Source organism: Sapajus apella, unplaced genomic scaffold (genome assembly GCF_009761245.1).
Source record: "Sapajus apella isolate SASKATOON/1434 unplaced genomic scaffold, GSC_monkey_1.0 scaffold30, whole genome shotgun sequence".
Classification (NCBI taxonomy): Eukaryota; Metazoa; Chordata; class Mammalia; order Primates; family Cebidae; genus Sapajus; species Sapajus apella.
This window is the reverse complement of record NW_022436970.1, coordinates 10,315,889-10,324,770: the sequence shown is the minus strand read 5'-3', so window position 1 is coordinate 10,324,770 and position 8,882 is coordinate 10,315,889. Positions and strand designations below refer to the sequence as shown.

Below are 8,882 nucleotides of genomic sequence, written 5' to 3'. Positions count from 1 at the left end.
TCTAGAGAGGCCCAGGGTAACTGCTTACACATTCTTCCAGATTATATACAGAACAGAGACATGTAAGGGGCTTTTCCCAGCCATCTTTCAGCCATTGCTGCTTTACTTCTCAGGTATCACATTGGTAAGGGACTTTCTCTATGAGGAATAAGTGCTCCCAGCTCTGTGGAGAGGAAGGGAAGGAAAACAAAATATAATCCCATTATAATTAGCGGCATTCCTTTTAGAATGAAAACACACACACACACACACACGCACACGGAATGAAAGAACAGTTATATAATCAAATGCACACAGAAATCACCACTGGAGGCTAGGCACAGTGGCTCACACCTGTAATTCCAGCACTTTAGGAGGCCAAGGCAAGGGGATCACTTGCACCCAGGAGTTCAGGACTAATCTGGGCAGCATAGTGAGGCATTGTCTCTACAAAAAATAAAAAATTAGCCAGCATGGTGGTGTACTCCCGTAGTCCCAGCTCAGTAGGCTGAGACAGGAGGATAACTTGAGCACAGGAGATCGAGGCTACAGTGAGCCATGATCACACCACTGCACTCTAGCTTGGGTGACAGAGTGAGATCCTGTCTCAAAAAAAAAAAAAAAAAAAGAAAAAGAAAAAGAAAAAGAAAGAAAAAGAAAAAAACAATGCCACTGCCACTGGATAGCAAATATTACATTTAAGTTCTAGCTTTATGTGTATATGTCTTCTAGTTTTCTGACATAAAAAATAAAATCTAAATATTTATTTTTAATACTTTTCCATAGATAAATATAATTCTTATGACTCTCCCTTCAAAAATACAGTTCTATTATTTTTAGAGAAGTTTTCATCCAGGACAGCTCAAAGATTTCTTCTAGAGCTGTGTTGCAAGATTTGTAATTGTTTTAGAATTGATTGCTATATGAAATAGGCTTATATGTTCTGACAGTGTGTTAACACAATAAAAGAATTTTTTAGTAGCAAAACAGTTACAATTTTTCATTGGTTGTAAGTTTCTTTTTATTTTTCACTGCTGTCTCTTTGTAGAGAAAATGGAATTTCATAAGCCCTTATTTTTCAACATCAGTTCCTAGAAAATTTTTTCATCAGGATGCGTTGTTCAAGGCTAAATACATCTCAGAGAAAAATCCATCCAAAAAATCCTTAAAAATATGTATTGTGTTGTGCTTAATGGGAAATATTGTTACTGTAAAAATACATTGCAAGTTGTAACCTTGAATGTTTGTTCACTAAGATAGTTGAAAGTAAGTGTAATAGCCTTATTTTCCAAAACAGATAAGCTGCTTTTCCTCTGGTATCTATGCAATATTTCTAAGCAATTTTTTTCAGGAATTAAGTACCCCTTTTAGCATCAGTAAAACCTTTTCAATTTATTATATATATATATATAATTCGGATACAAGCTTCTGGCTCACATTACATTCTGCTCTCTTCCTCATCTTATAAGGACATCAGTTTTATTGTACTAGAGTTCCATCTTTATGACCTCTAAACATAGGCATATCGGGCAGAGGTTTAGGCTTCAGCATAGGAAGTTTGGGGGACAAAGTTCAGTCTATCACAAGCAATCACAATTCTATAAAGATTTTACTTCTAAACGGGACTTGAACTCAAAGATTGCATGGGTTCGAGGCAAAGATGTTTTTGTTTTTCGTTTTAGATCAGATGTGTGTTCAGATGTTGATGGCAAGAGTGAGAAAATAGTGATGACTTGATGGTAAAGGTGAGAAAGTATTCACCAAAGCAAGTCCCCTAGAGCTGAAGCCAGACATATGACAGAGAATGGGGAGGTGTCACTGTTTGGCTTCAGCAGAAAGCTGAGATTCAGATGGAGCTTAGCACATAGGATGTGTACTAAGGAGTACCTCTGGTGTCAACACTGTGGAAGGGAAGGAATGGAAGTAAGGCTGGATAGACAGAGAATCTGAGCTCTGATGCATGCCCAGCAGCTGTGGAAAGACGTTCATAAAAGGAACATCAGGGAATCCACCACAGTTCATCCATTCCACCACTTGGATTAATTTGTCTATTTACTTTCTGAAAACAGCTATTCCACAAATCTTCCTGGGGAGAATATAAATAATTAAGATCTGTGGGAAAAACTGCAGCCCCATTAACACGGCTTGTACAGGGCCATAACTGATTCTCAGCACTACCCGCCTCCACTGTCCATTAAAGTATCTGTTTCCTTCCGTTATCACCTCTTCCCTAGGCCACTGTGTCTGTATTTGCCTGGGGTTGCTACATTTGTCCTTCTATTGTCAAAATGGGGCAAAGGGACATAGAGGTATTTAAGTAGATCACATAGCTGCTATTCCTTCCTGATCACCTTAAAATAATCAGAATCGACCAAGCACAGTGGTTCATGCCTGTAATCCCAGCACTTTGGAAGGCCGAGTGGGATGGATCACTGAGGTCAGGAGTTTGAGACGAGCCTCGCCAACATGGTGAAACCCTGTCTCTATTAAAAATGCAAAAATTAGCTGGATGTGGTGGCGCATGCCTGTAATCCCAGCTACTTGGGAGGCTAGGGCAGGAAAATCGCTTGAACCTGGGAGGTGGAGGTTGCGGTGAGCTGAGATCATGCCATTGCACTCCGGCCTGGGTGAGAAGAGTGAAACTCTGTCTCAAAATAATAATAATAATAATAAATAATCAAGATCAATTACATTTTCTTGGGTGGCATATCCTTTTCTTGTTTGCATACCCATATTAAGCAAATACATTTATCCCCATTTTAAAGATGAGAAAACAGGTTCAGAGACGCTAAGGTGGTAGCTTGGAGAGAATGGATCTGAAGGATGAACTCAATGTTTCAGACTCTTAAAGTTCAAAGATATCTATATACATTAACTTTAAAAATCAACACGTCTCATTCTTTTCATTTACAAAACCCAAATTGTTCCTATATGCAGTCTCTATTTGTTAGTACCATTTATAATATGCTAATGAAATGATTTTTGAAACTACTTAATAAAAAGAAGACAATTTTGTATGTTTCATCTTTTCAATTGTAAATGAGCATTTAATAAAATATCTTCATGAATTCAATGGGAATATGTATAATTATGAGCAAATAGAGTTAAAATTAAACCCACAAATCAGGAAATTCAAAGCTAATATCCAAAAACAATGCTAGTTTTGAAAGTGCCATAAAATAATATATGTAATTTAAAAGATTAATGTACTTTAAAATATTTTTAAGCATATTGAATGAGATAGCAAATTATAACAGTTAAAAAATATTTCTGAGCTATTTCAGATACTGTCTAATTATTAGAGAATGGTTGAAATATAAAATAGGAACTATGATTTTTTTATTCCTAATAATCAGAAATATGAATATTTTTAACATCAAGACATCCAAAATGACAACTGATTTTGTTTCTGATCAAAGAAAATAACTGTTATGGAGGCAGAAAAAACTTTAAATCATATAGCTCAAATGGAGAGAATCCCAGAATCCCAGAATGGTTTCATAAATTTAAATATAAATAAAATACTTTTATTTAGTCATGGGTAGGTAGGTAGATAGTGTCAGGGGATTCATATTTCTAGTCTACTAGATTTGAGGCTGTAATGTGATACTTATGTATTATTCTTTATCATATATCCACATTTAATAGAAACAGAAGAATTTCTACTCATCAGCTTGTTATTTTTGTAGTTGAATATTTAAGTTTCTGTGTCCATCAAGCATCTAAAACTGCAAATGCAAGTCTCTCATACACATCAAAAGTAAGCTAGAAAAAGCCATTTCTGGAACAATATTTAATTGTAAAGTCATGGTAGCGTAGCTTATGATTCTTTGAAAATAATATTTTATCCTAAGATTCTATAGTTTTTATAGAAGGTAAGGGATTGTCTATATACAATTGATTTTTATTAAAATAAAAATATTCATTTCATATTTTGTTAGGCATAAAAATTATTTTGCATATAGTACCATCAGCAATAATGAAAATGGACAAATTGGGAATAAAAGTTTACATTCTCATTTACATGTCATATATCTGCACAAAAAATTTGTATCACAAGTGTTTGTATTTGTTTTTTAAATGGATAGAGGGGATTATGAAAGTAGCAAATGTTTGCCATCATTTAAAAAAAATCACCTGCAGACATGTAGAAAGTGTTAATGCCATTCTTTTTGCAGACTTTGCTGAGTTTTCTTCCACTAATTCTGGTAGTGGACAGCTTTTATTTCTGTATCCTAATTTTTACTGACATGGACATTTTGCATTACTATGTACATTTTAGAATCTATTCGTCATGTTCTACTCTCTGTCTACAAAATCAAACAAACAAAAACCCAAAACAACAACAAACAAAACCCTACTAGCATTTTGAATGGAATTGCCTAGCATCTATTGACCTATTTGGAAAAAACTAAGATTTTACCAACATTCATACTTTCAATCCAAGGCTATAATGTATCTTCCCATTTGTTTAGGTACCCTTACTTATCTCAACAATATTTTATAGTTTTTAATGTATAGGTCTTAAACATGCAATTTTAATTTAAATCTAACCAGGTCATGTTATTTTTAAGCTATTATAAATGGTGTTTCAAAAATCATTCATTTTCCAAATCTTTATTCCTGATATACAGCAATATAGTTGACTTTTGTACCACCTTGTATTTAGAAGGAATTTTCCAACAATGACTGCACTGATATATATTGCATCCTACATGCACTTACATTGACAGTCCTTCAAAAGGTGGGGTCTATATTTTCTCCTTTTGAACCCGAGTCTATCTTTCAAAGTGTTTTAATAATATTGACAGCAGAATTTCACAAACAACAGGCTTTGTGACTTCCAAGAATTATTTTTAAAGACAATTTGGCTTCCAACAGACTATCTCTATCTCAGGATTCTTGTGTTTGTGCCCCACACATTAGGTTGTGAAGAAACAAAGTCACATGTAGATGTTCTGGCCAGCAGCTCTGGATAGGTCTCCCCCAATAGGCAGTAACCTATTAAAAAGAGATAAATGTCACTGTATAATGACAAATGAGCCAATTCAGCAACAGTAAATAACAATTGTACATATATATGCTCCCATCACCGGAGCACCCAAATATGTAAAGGAAATATTAATATATCTAAAGGGAGAAATACATTGCAATATGAAAATAGTAGAAAATGTCACCGCCCACTCCCAGTGATGGACAGATAATCCAGACAAAAGTCAACAAAGCAGCATTGGAATTGAATTACAATCTACACCAAATGGACCTAATTGACATTTACAGACAATGTATCCAACTGCTACAGAATACACATTTTTTTGACCAGTACATGGAACATTTACCAGGATAGACCATAGGTCACAAAATAAGTTTCAACTAATTCAAAACGTGAAAATCATATCAAATATCTTATGTGGCTGCAATGGAATAAAACTAGATATCAAAAACAAGAAGAACTTTGGCAAATATATGAACACTTGAAAATTAAACAACAAGTTTCTGAACAATTAAAGGGTCAATGAAGAAATTAAGGAGGAAATGTTAAAATATATTAATAAGTGTTACAGCTCTTTTAGAATTTTTCTAGTGAACTTTCTGGTGGGAAACCCTCCAATATAAAAATAAATAAATAAATAATTTTGAAAATAAAAATACTTTAAAACAAATGAAAATGAAAATACAATGTACTAAAATATATTGCATATTTAAAACAGTAGTAAAAGAAGGTTTACAGCTATAAACAGCTACATCAAAAAAGTAAAAAGATTTCAAATAAAAACCTTGTGATGCACCTGAAGGAACCAGAAAAGCAAAAACAAATCTACCCCAGAATTAGTAAAAGGAAAAGAAAAATGAATTTCAGAGAAGAAATAAATCTGGGAATAAGAAAAATGCAAAAGATCAATTTAAAAATGTGTTTTTTTCTGAAAAGACAAAAAACATTGGTAAATTTACCTACAGTAACCAAGATAAAAGAGAAGACTCAAATTAATTTAATAAGAAACAAAAAAGGAGACATGTCAACTGACACCACAGAAATGCGAAAAAATCATTAGAAACAATTATGAATAAATATACTCCACGAAATGGAAAAACCTAGCATGGGATAAATTATTGGACACATACAACCTACCAAGGTTGAACTATGAGGAAATAGAAAACCCCAACAGATTAATAAGTAATGAGATCAAAGCAGTAATACTCATCAAAGTAAAACCAGTTGACTTCACTGCTAAATTCTGTCAAGCATTGAAAGAATAACTAATACAATTCTACCTAAACTGCTCCAAAAAGTTGAAAGGAAGAAATTCTTCCAAACTCATTCTACAAGGCCAGAATTACCCTGATGCCCAAAACACACAAGGACACAACAAAAAGAGAAAACTACAGGATAATATCCCTGATGAACATAGATGTAAATATCTTCAACAAAATAGTAGCAAACTGAATATAAGAATACAATAAAAAGATCATTCATCATGATCAAGTGGGATTCATCCCAGGGATGCAAGGTTGTTTCAACATAGGCAAATCAATAAATGTGGTATATCACATTAATAGAATGAAGGACAAAAAACTTGTAATCATCCCAATAGGTGTTGAAAAGTATTTGACAAAATTCAACATTCCTTTGTAATAAAAATTCTCAACAAAATGAGGAAGGAACACAGCTCAAAACAGTAAAGATCATATATGACATGCACAGTGCCAACGTTATGCTGAACAGTGAAAAAGTAAAGCCTTTCCTCTCAGATCCAAAGCAAGAAAATCTGGTTCATTTTTATCACTTTTATTCAATACAGTACTAAAAGTTATAGCCAGAGCATTTAGGCAACAGAAATAAATAAAGGGGATCCAAACTGGAAAATAAGTCAAGTTATGTTTGTTCATATTGTTGTTCACATACGACATAATGCTATATTTAAGAAAACTTGAAGACTCCACTGAAATACTATTAAAACTTAAAGACTTCACTGAAGTACTATTAAAACTTATAGAGAACTTCAGAAAAGTTACAGGATGCAAAATGAGCATTAAAAATTCAGTAGCACTTATATACAACAACAGTGAACAATCTAGAAAATAAATTAGGAAAGCAATCACAATATAATAGCAACAAATCTGATGCCTATGAGTAAATTTAAACAGACATGAAAAATCTTTACAAGGTAAACTATAAAACAGTGAGGAAATAAATTGAAGAGAAAATACATAAATGGAATTATATCCCAGCCCATGATTTGAAGAATTAACATTGTTGAAATGTTTAAACTACTGAAAGTTTTCTACACATTCAATGCAACCTATATCAAAATACCAATGACATTCTTCACAGAAATAGAAAAAAAAAAAAAAATACGACTTCATACAGAACCACAAAATACTCCAAATACCCAAAGCAATCTTTAACAAAAAGAAGAAAGCTGCAGGCATCACACCACTTGACTTCAAAATATGCTGAAAAGCCATACTAACCCAAATAGCATGTTCTTGTCATAAGAACAGACATACGGATTCATGGAGCAGAATAGAGAACCTACATATAAATTCACACATTTACAGCCAATTCATTTTGAGAATAGTGCCTAAAATATATACTTGGGAAAGGACAGTTTCTTCAATGAAATGTACTGAGAATATTGGATAATCATATACAAAAATCAAATTATGATGATTTAGAGAATCGAATGTGTGATCTGAAAAGAATGAAACTACTAAAAGAAAATATTGAGAAAACACTTTAGGTCACTGGTCTGACAAAGATTATATGGGTTACACTCAAAAACACAGGCAACCAAAGCAAAACCAGACAAATGGGATTAAATCAAACTAAAAAGCTTCTACGCAGCTAAGAAAATTATTAACAAAGTGAAGTGGCAACCAATGGAATGTGGAAAACATTTTCAAACTATCCATTCATAAAGGGTTTAATAATCAGAATATATAAAGTACTCAAACAACCCAACAGCAGCAAAAAAAAAAAAAAAAAAAAAAAACGTACAAATAATTGAATTTAAATATGAACAAAATACCTGGGTGATGACACAATCTGTACAACAAACCCCCATGACACATGATTGCCTAGGTAACAAACCTGCACATCCTGTACTTGTAACCCTGAACTTAAAATGAAAGTTAAAAAGAAAAATGGACACAATATCTGAATGGACATATACAGAAATCAAATTACAATGAAATTTTTCCATTTGTTACAACATGAATGAACCTGGAAGACATGTTAAGGTAAATAAGTCAGATACAGAAGGACAAAGTTTAAAGATAGGTTTGGAAGACATCTATTCTCAAAATGAAAAAAGAATGTGAAAATTCAAAATTGGAGGTCATAGAAATTAAGTGTGTGTTGGTGATTGTATTAAGACTGAATATGACTTAATTTTCCAAATTTTCACACATACACTCACATTTCCTTTTAGGAACTTTCCTTAACCAGGATGTCTATAATATAAGGAGCCCTCAAATGCTATTGAAAAGTAACAAAATGATGGAAGCAAACAATATTGAGAACTTAAAGAGAATACTCAAACGAGAAAAATGTCATTTATTAACAATACTGCACAATTATTTTAAAATTTTTAGTAAAGAAAAAGCATATTTTATGAGGTTTATAAAATATGATATATAAAGGCTATCTACTATTCAGGGATATAAGCAAGAAGAGAAATATAAAAGGTGTCACTGATTTAGTAGGTACAAATAAAATGTAAGAATGTTGTTATTAATAGGAAGGTAAAATATCTGAATGTTATCTTTATAGAGCCGTAAGATTTAATTCCTCTCTTTATATCTCTATGTTAGAAGAAATGCTTAATCATATGTTTTTTCTGCAGAAAGTTAAGAGACATGCAAAACATGTTTGGAGAATTCAGATATTTCTACAAATCTGT

At 32.7% G+C, this 8,882-nt stretch overlaps 1 pseudogene; it reads left to right on the top strand.

Annotated features, from left to right (window-relative positions):
• The first annotated feature begins 5,532 nt into the window (after positions 1-5,532).
• On the top strand, positions 5,533-5,585 carry LOC116561888 (annotated as a pseudogene).
• Positions 5,586-8,882: the final 3,297 nt, after the last annotated feature.